Genomic DNA, 9,364 nt, shown 5'->3' with positions numbered 1-9,364 from the left:
TTGGCATCAGATAATGAGGCCACTAGGAGTCTCTGTACCAGTAGGATGCCTTTAGTATTTTTTCATACTTGAAATCAAATCAAATAATCCTTTTAAAATTAATTTTATGAATCCTGTCATGTGAAATACAGACACACACACACATACACAAGAACATAAATCACAAAAATAGTGTGATAGGTAGAAATATTTTTGGAAGACATGAAGGAATTCGAAATATTCATCACTCTGACAAATACAGATAAGCAAGGAAATATTACATTTGATACCATCAGTTTCTTTTTCTATTTTCATTTTCTAATTTTTAGAATAATGTCCACTAGGCATTATGAAGATTAGAATCAGCAACATGAAAATTGGGACTAATTCTATGATATTAGCTGTTGCAGCCAGATCGAACAATATTGTGAATATCATCTTATGTATACATATACTTTCAGGACATTGCTCTTCCTACTTCTATGTATAATTTCAGGAATATATGAAACATTAAAATAAAGCTCTACATAAGCACGTTAGCAATAATCTAAAAATAAAGTGTATCTTGAGACAAGAATAATGACAGTGTGAATGGTCTCTGTTTTATATATATATATAAATACACACACATATGCCTATGCCAACATAGTAGGAATGTTCATATACGTATTTGATCTATCTATATATGAATAAAATATTACTCATAATGGCATACAGTATATGTCATTTGCAAAGTTTACTCATGCATATTTGGCTCAATATTTGAACGGCTTCCTTAATTTCCTCTGTGTTAAAACAAACTTAGTGAGAAAGCAGGATTTGATTGATGAAATGAAACTTTGTTATGCAGTACCTGCACGTCTTTGATTGTGACAGGCTTTTAAGTAAAAAACAACGTATAATGTTAACCACATCAAAGCATGCTTTTTTTTTTTTTTTTTTTTTTGCGGTACGCGGGCCTCTCACTGTTGTGGCCTCTCCCGTTGCGGAGCACAGGCTCCGGACGCGCAGGCTCAGTGGTCATGGCTCACGGGCCCAGCCGCTCCGCGGCATGTGGGATCTTCCCGTACCGAGGCACGAACCCGTGTTCCCTGCATCGGCAGGCGGACTCTCAACCACTGCACCACCAGGGAAGCCCTCAAAGCATGCTTTTAAAAAGTTGTTTTTTTGGTTGTTGTTTTTTTTTGTAACACATTCTTAAAATTAAATGTTCTAAGTTGAAACTTGGTATTTTAACACCACTCTTGCTGCACAAATCCTGAATTAATATGTCTATTTCCCATGTATTTATCCCTTCATTCAACAAATAATTAATTAGTTATTGGCTACAATATGAAAGGTACTTCACAAACCAATACAGGAAATGGAAAATACATAAGACACAGTGTGAGAACTCTAAAAAATCTGACACAAAGAAAAATTAAATAGCACCTATATAAAAAGTTAAAATGGTGGTCTGCAAAAGTAAGAAAAAATTAGATAAATGTTATAGTAATTCACAGAAGCAAGCAGTTACATTGAACTATGTTATCCAAACTTTCAAGTGAAGAATTTGAGATTTTATCTTACCATGAAGCTAATAAGTTAGGTTGCCACAGTTTTATAGATGCTGGCAGAACACACAAAACTCTGGATCAAAGGCTTTATTATCCACAACACAGCAGGCGGTGTGAGTTTCCCTTGCCCCTCACATGCCATGGGGGGAAAGGAAGCAGCCAGGTACATGCCACACATATAGTGTATTTGGATCACAGCTAAAGAACCCTGATTTTTGAATCCCCTGTCTTATAAAGGGTCTGCTAGCACACCTCTCCAACATTTTTCCTAGAAAAATACATTAACTTTATAATCCAGTCAGAAAACAAATCTACCCACTTCCCCCAAAGGAGAGGGAAGTATCTCTTTTTTCCAAGGCTGTTTGATATACAGACATCCTTGAAAAGATAGTACGAAACAAAGCTGTCAGTGCCTCTTGCTCAGAAAATGTGCAGAAACACAAAAGACCCGAAGAAAATTGTCTCCCAAAATAGAGGAGTCTTTGTAAAGAAACACCCTTTAGTCCAGGCCTCAGAGGATAGGTTTTACTAAATGGAGTTTGGAGAATAAGGCTTTTAAGGCAAGCAAAGTTGAATGAGCCATGTCAGGAAGCAATGCCTACAAGTACACATGTAGTGTTGTTTTTTTTGTTTTGTTTTTTGTTTGTTGGTTTTAACATCTTTATTGGAGTATAATTGCACATGTAGTGGTTTTATCACCATCTCTGTGAAACTTAACATTTCCAACAGAAAAACACTATGTAAAAGTTACTGCTTCTTGTTTTATATATGTTATTATTTAGATATTTCATTATATTTTAAAGAGAGCCACATTTTCAAATAATATAAAGCATTTTACCTTTAAATACATATGTTTTAAATATATAATAAATATATATGTTTTAAGTGAATGCAATTGATTATGTACAAATCTTGGGGCTATGAGAATATCCTAAAATGGTCAGATTGAAATCAAAAATATTGATTTGAGAGCCAACCTGGAAATAAAACTTGCAACAAATTTAGGTGAAGCCCTCTGCAGTTTCATGTGATTTATGAGTATTTGCATTTTGACTGTAAGCAAGAGCTGTTTAATCCATTTGGCACCTATGGAGAAGAGTAAAATGAATTATTAATCAGATAAAATATCAATTCAGGAAGAATAAAACACTAATGGAAAAAATAGTAAAATTGAGAATAGAGAACAGGAAGGTGAAACCAAAATTTAGAAGCCAGTATCATTGGAAATTGAATAAGAACTAGACTTAGAACAAGAGAATGGTACTGATATTATTTACCATTGGATCTGAAAATGATGGAAACCATAGTTCCAGGGTCAGATATATACCTGAGAATGCATCTTGCCAGCAATAGCTATTATGCCTGTAAACACCAACCTAAAGGATAACTTAAAGTTTTAGAACACAACATCCTGAAGGTAGGTAGTAAGTACACACATACATACATACACACACAGATAGATAGTAGTAAATTTACTTTTATTAAACTGAAAAAAAGCTTTTGTTCAGTATTTGTAACTTTTTCTTTATGTATGTACCCCAGAATTCAAATATAATATAAATTTTCTTATATTTAAATCTGCCTGGCAGTATGATGGATTTTAGTAATTTACCATGGAAAAGTTAAGTTACATCATTTTCAAGATGTATCACCCTCTCATGAAGAGCAGCCTTCTCATCCAGTAGATTTACAGGTTTGACATTTGGGAAGACCCCCTTCTGTGCACTGGGCATCATACTACCACTAACACATATTTCTCCACACAAGATGTCCTTATATATCTACAATGAAAACATTCCAAAAATATGAACTTTCCATCATACTTTATCTTCTTTTGACATTTTCTACTTTAGCTAAGCTTGCTCTATGCAAAGTCAGGTCAATTCCAACCAGTAATATTTAATGCTAAAGTTTAGAAGTCGGTAGCAATTATAATCCTAGGCTTTTTGAACTTATGAAATAGTATCTTACATAACCCCACACATATGGAGAATGGAAAGACACATTCATAAAATGAAGTTGACAGAGTATTTTTTACAAAGAAATTTTCAAAACAAGAAAAGGGCAAAGAAATCTTTTTAAAAAAAGCAAACAGAAGGCATTCTCTAGGCTTCTTTGGATTCCCAGTTTTATAAATTAAGAATGAATTGGAAAGAAAATCCAGTCAAAGGCCCAAGTTACAAGCAATACATTTGGAGTGAATATGACAATATTTTTCTTTGAGAATGGTGCTTACTCAGAGCCCTTTGAAGGAATGACTATACTTATAAGCTATAAATGGCTGATCATTGAATCTTGGGTGATGTTCACATAAGTCAGCATAAGAAAAGTCTTAAGTGATACACAGTTTCTAAATCATAAATTCAAAGAATTAACTGAACATGCTTAAAGATAATCCAATAAAAATTTTTATTCATAAATGAGAGATGTGAAGCTCAGAGAATAAAATGCTCATAAACTGATATTTTCTACAGAATGAGCATTTGAGGTCATGTCTCTTAACTCAGTACAGTGTCATTAATTCTACTACAGAAGAGGAAGTAGCTACAAAAGCAAGAGGACTAGCATTGGAAGCAGCATTGAATCACTACAATTAGGTACTGCAACGGGGAGAGAGGTCTACATTACACATTAGTGCAGGTAATGCATTATTCGGAAAGAACTTTGTGTTTAGAGTATTATGGGAGTAATGCTTTTTATAAGAGAACATTTTCATTTTCAAACAGCAAAAGCCAACTTTGGCCAAGGAAAGCAACAAATCAATTTATTGGAAGAATATTATGTAGCCGTCACAATTGGTGAGAGGCCTTAAAAATCAGGTTTGGCAAGAAGTAGGAACAAACAGAAGTTAGGCAGTAAGAAACAATGTCAGGTACTTGCCACTGAAACTGCAAGTCCAAAGTGACCCTTAATTCATGCAGCTGCCACTGAACTCTGTCCATCGTGGCTGCTGAGCTCACCAGGGCTACATCTGGGTCTTAAGACCTTTACCGCTGCTGTGAAAAATGTCTCATCTTTGCCTACATCCATCCATCATCTGCTCCAGGGTATGGGACCCTGTAATTAATATGCATATATTATTGGTGCAAGTTCTAACTAAAAGGTTAGAAGAAGGAAGTATCTGGTCCCTAGGTGTTATACTTATGTCTCTGTTTATCAGAATTCATATATCGGAGTGTTCCAGGAAAGCAGGAAGGATGTTTGAAGGCTGCATGCTGCTTAGTTTAAAAAAAAAAAGAAAAAATGGCTGTATCATATTTTTATTATGTTATTCTCAACCAGTGGTTTATTTTATTATTATTTTCATTTTAATTCTAACCTATACAGGGATGGATTTCTTGAAATAGAGCAGACGATTTTCACATTTGGATTTCTGTCCTTTCATTATGTAGTATATCAAATTGCTTTCAAAAGTACAGTAGTGATGTTTACATTTGCTCTTTTGTTCCACAGAGCCTTACTTACCACTTCTCATAATTGTCATAATAGAGATTCATAAACATATAATGCATAGGTAGATTAAAATGCATTTATGTATTTTGGGGATGCCATTCAAAATCATTTTTGTAAAGAAAACACTCATTCTACATATCTGTAATGAATTACAAAAGCCACTTTCTTTACCTTCTACTCATGAATTATGCTTTGTTAAATAACTTGGCATAAAGGGCAAAGATGTTAATTTCATTTAAAAATCACACCAAATGGTGTGAAAGTATTAAGAAAACAACACCTTTTATATATTAATCAGCTTGATTTCTAGGAAGAAAGGCTAGTTAAAGTCTCTTTTTTGAGATCTGTGACTTGAAAATTAAGAAACTTTTGATAAATTGAAAATAAAACTTTAAAAAGAAACAGATAGTTTATTAGGTGAACTGGAACAAATATTAAAATCAATTATTCATCACAAATTAGAAAATTGAGACTCAAAATTAGATGTTTCACATAAGTGTATATTGTAAATAAATTGTCAAAAAAAAGAGAAAGCCTCTGTTTTCTGACTTCCTTTCCGTTGCTCTTACAATGTTGGAGCTAAAATGGTATTGCTCTTTTTTTATATGTTAGAAAAGTTTTTGAGTCATTTTAATTTAAATCAATCAAAAATGTATCTTTGTCCTTAAAAAATATTATACATTTTAATTTATATTTGCCAGCTGACTAAAATAAAATCCCAGTTCAAATCCAGTATAATTCTTACACAGTTGGTGAGGTAAGTATTATTATTAACCCTAATTTATGGGGAGAGATACTGATAGAGAAAACCACCTTGCTCTGGGTCTTGTGATAGTTTTTTTTCATCCCCTACTTAGTTTTCTCAGTTGAATAGAAGAATTATACTATGACTGATTATATTCAGTTTTTAAAATCATTTACATTTTCATGTCAACCACCTTGCAGAATAAACACAAAAACAAATAAAAATTTGCACTTAGAGTGAAGTCCCTAATAGATCAGGTAATGTAAAAGATCATACTAACTCAGGTCTGGGCACATACTCATGGTCAATTTTTGAGCATTTTAACACTCCCTAAGGCTTCATTTTTGTTGTTTCTATGGATATATTCTTTGAAATGATATATATATAATATATATTTATATATATATATTCAATTATATATATACATATATAATTGAGAATTAAAAATACAAATATGTATGTCCCTGTAAAAATGCAGCGTGCAGGCTTTTGCCTGGCTATGTGTATGTATGCTTGTGTTTATTTCCAAAAGAACTTGCATGTGTTCTTTTCCTATCATCATCACCCCGCAAAACAGTATAATTTGCATTCAGAGCAAATACTTAAAACTGCCGTGTTTTGTAATGTATATACTTTTCTCTCTTTTGATTAGGTAGAAAATGGTTGCCCCTGTTCACCAATTGTGAAGACTTAGGATCACACAACTACAGCTTTGATTCTCCAAGTGTTTCAGGATGTAAATATAGTCTGACCTTTCCCTGCTGGACAGTTAAATCATGGACACACTAAACAATTTAATTTGGACTGTCCTTCCAAAAGATGCTTTGGCTTCTCTCTCGAATGCTCACTAAGCATTTGTAGCTGACAAGGAAAAGGAAGAAAACTGTGAACTGGAAAGTTATCTTACAATGAAAATTACGAGCACATCTTGCATCTGTCCAGTCCTCGTGTGTCTCTGTTTTGTGCAGAGATGTTATGGAACTGCTCAACACAGCTCCATCAAGGGGACCAGAAACCAAACCAAACACATCGAAGGTGAAACCGAAGTCCACCACCGTCCCAAAAGAGGATGGGTTTGGAATCAGTTCTTTGTTTTAGAAGAACATATGGGACCAGATCCACAATATGTTGGAAAAGTAAGTTTTTCTTTATTGGTTTGTTTTATCCTCTCCTGGGAAATTGGGAAGTGGGATGAGGGTGGAGTTGCAGTTGGATTTGAAGAGACATGGAACTTTAAGTGAATTATGTTATAGAATGGTATTTCTTATTCTAAACATTTTAAAATAATAATTATAAAAAATGAACTTCACCAATCATGTCACATCTCCCTAAACATCGGTCCATACAGACTAGACTGAATGTTCTTTACCAGCATATTACTCTTTCTGTTCTCTCATGTAAAATGGAGACACTTAATTAAACACACAATTCAGTAATTTTGTCTTTATTACCATGAAGATATATTAGAATTCACTGTGTCATTTATTGGTATGTTGATACTTACAATTTTTTAAATCTATTGCTGTTGCACATGAGGCTAAAAAGAAGACACTATATACGACATCTAATATATTTCTGCTAATTGTTACAGAGACGGTATTTGAATTTAAGTCAGCCTTTAAAAACACATGGATATTTTTCCAATCCCCCAAATTAATTTCCATACAAATATCGATATATTTAAATATAGATTAAATATAAACTGGGTGTACAGGCTTTGTTAAAATTCCAAAAGAATGAAGTTGACAAAATGATCAGTAACTTCAGACCAACTTCCCTTTCTCTCAGAAATGCAGACAAGACAATTTAATGGCTTGTCAGACCCTTTAGGAAATTGTGCGCTCAGTAATAAGGGACAGTTTAAACACGTGTCAAGGTTCCAGGGTAAAGAATAGAGTGGAAGTAGAGAGACCTTCTGATAGATTACTGACTGTTGGAAGCAGCCACACTTAGGTTTGTTCAGTACCTATGGGAGAAGCAGCAGTCACAGCAGTAGAATCTTTATGACTGCAGGCTCAGTGACTTCTGCCTCCCTGCTTGACTATTTATTTTCACTTTAGCACTGTTAGTACTTAAAAAAAAAAAAAAAAAGTACTCCATCCAAGCCACAGCACTTCCCTAATGTGTAGGCAGTACAGGAGCACAAGCCATCTGTTCTGCCCCTCTTCCAACAGGGACTGGGTTGCAGCTATATCTTCCATACAAGGCAGGAGCTATGGAGTCAGAATGTGAAACACAAAAAAGATCTGGAACAATTCTATCATTTTCTTATGTGCATATTAAAACAAGAAGGAAAACCCCTCATATTCATCCTGTGCTTTTATCCTACAGACTGTCCCATGAAGTAAATGTGGACAAATGTACTAAAGTAAAAACATAATATATTGAATTACTATAAAGTTATTTTTGTTATGAACTTCAAAATCCTTTTTCTATAATCCTCTCATTCCTTGAGAAGGAGGGAGAAAAAAAGGAACAGAAAAATGTTTCCTTTGTAGAGTACCAAAAGGAAACAATATATATTATTAAAAAAATTTTATGCATATTTATTGTCACTTTAACTAAAAAATGGAAACAAAATTTGCTAGAAAAGGTTAGGGAAAGATCAGATAGGTTCTCATTTTTTGGTGGGTCACCTAGTTTGAGTGAAAAATGAAACCTCAATCAGTAGATTAGTTGCAAACAGTCTTTCTGGGCTTGGGTGCCAATGAACATATGGTTGAGAGCTTGTTAGCCATCAGGAGGTGGTGAGGGCTGTGAATCTGTTCCTTTGTGGAGGTTCTGCGGAAATCGGTATCCATTCTGTTGTAGTATTAACAGACAAATTGAAAGGCTCACACCCAAAGGTGTGGCTCTCCTATTCCCTATCTGACCTGGGGCCCCTCACTCATTCATAATCTTTCTACTCAATATTCATCTGCCTTTATGAGCAATTCTAACTTGATTGTGTGGATTCATTGCCCTCTCCATAACCGCCTACATACGTACAAACACATGTACATACATATACACATCAATACATATATATGTACATACACAACTGTGACAGTTCAAAAAACCCTGCAAATTTCAACAATCCACATGTACTTATAATAACCTCCTGTTCCATTATTTTTTTTAGAGAAGAGAATTTATATTTCACACTTATAAATGCATTCATAATGAACGAGAGCCATATATTTTCAAAGTGTTCGTGAATAGAAGATAGAATCATTACAGTTACTATAAGCATGAGAGGGGAGTACCTCCAAAGAACTGAAAAGTATCTCCTTTGCTCCCTTCTGTCACTGAAATTCCAGCAGGAATTTTGTCAACAGAAACAAAATAATAATCATATAATACAAAATAATAATCATACAATACAAAATAATAATCATACAATAATCCAATGCAATATTTGTTATTAAAATAATATACTTTCTACATGCATTATATAAGTTTGTTTCCAGTCATCCTTGAGCTCTGGATAGTAATTTTGTGTATCTATAGTTATATTTCACATTATAAAACAACATCTGAAACTTTTGATAAGAGCTCAAGCCAAACTGTTTTGATACTTACCAATTTCTTTTATGTTGTTTATAATAATTTTCTTTGACTTTTCTTAGTGATTGGGTTTATTATGAGGGAA

The sequence above is a fragment of the Delphinapterus leucas genome, chromosome 3, assembly GCF_059928025.1.
Source record: "Delphinapterus leucas isolate spDelLeu-1000000601 "Yukka" chromosome 3, BTC_Dleu_Yukka2, whole genome shotgun sequence".
In the NCBI taxonomy this organism is placed as follows: Eukaryota; Metazoa; Chordata; class Mammalia; order Artiodactyla; family Monodontidae; genus Delphinapterus; species Delphinapterus leucas.
The sequence above is the reverse complement of the archived record's forward strand: the minus strand, read 5'-3'. Positions refer to the sequence as shown.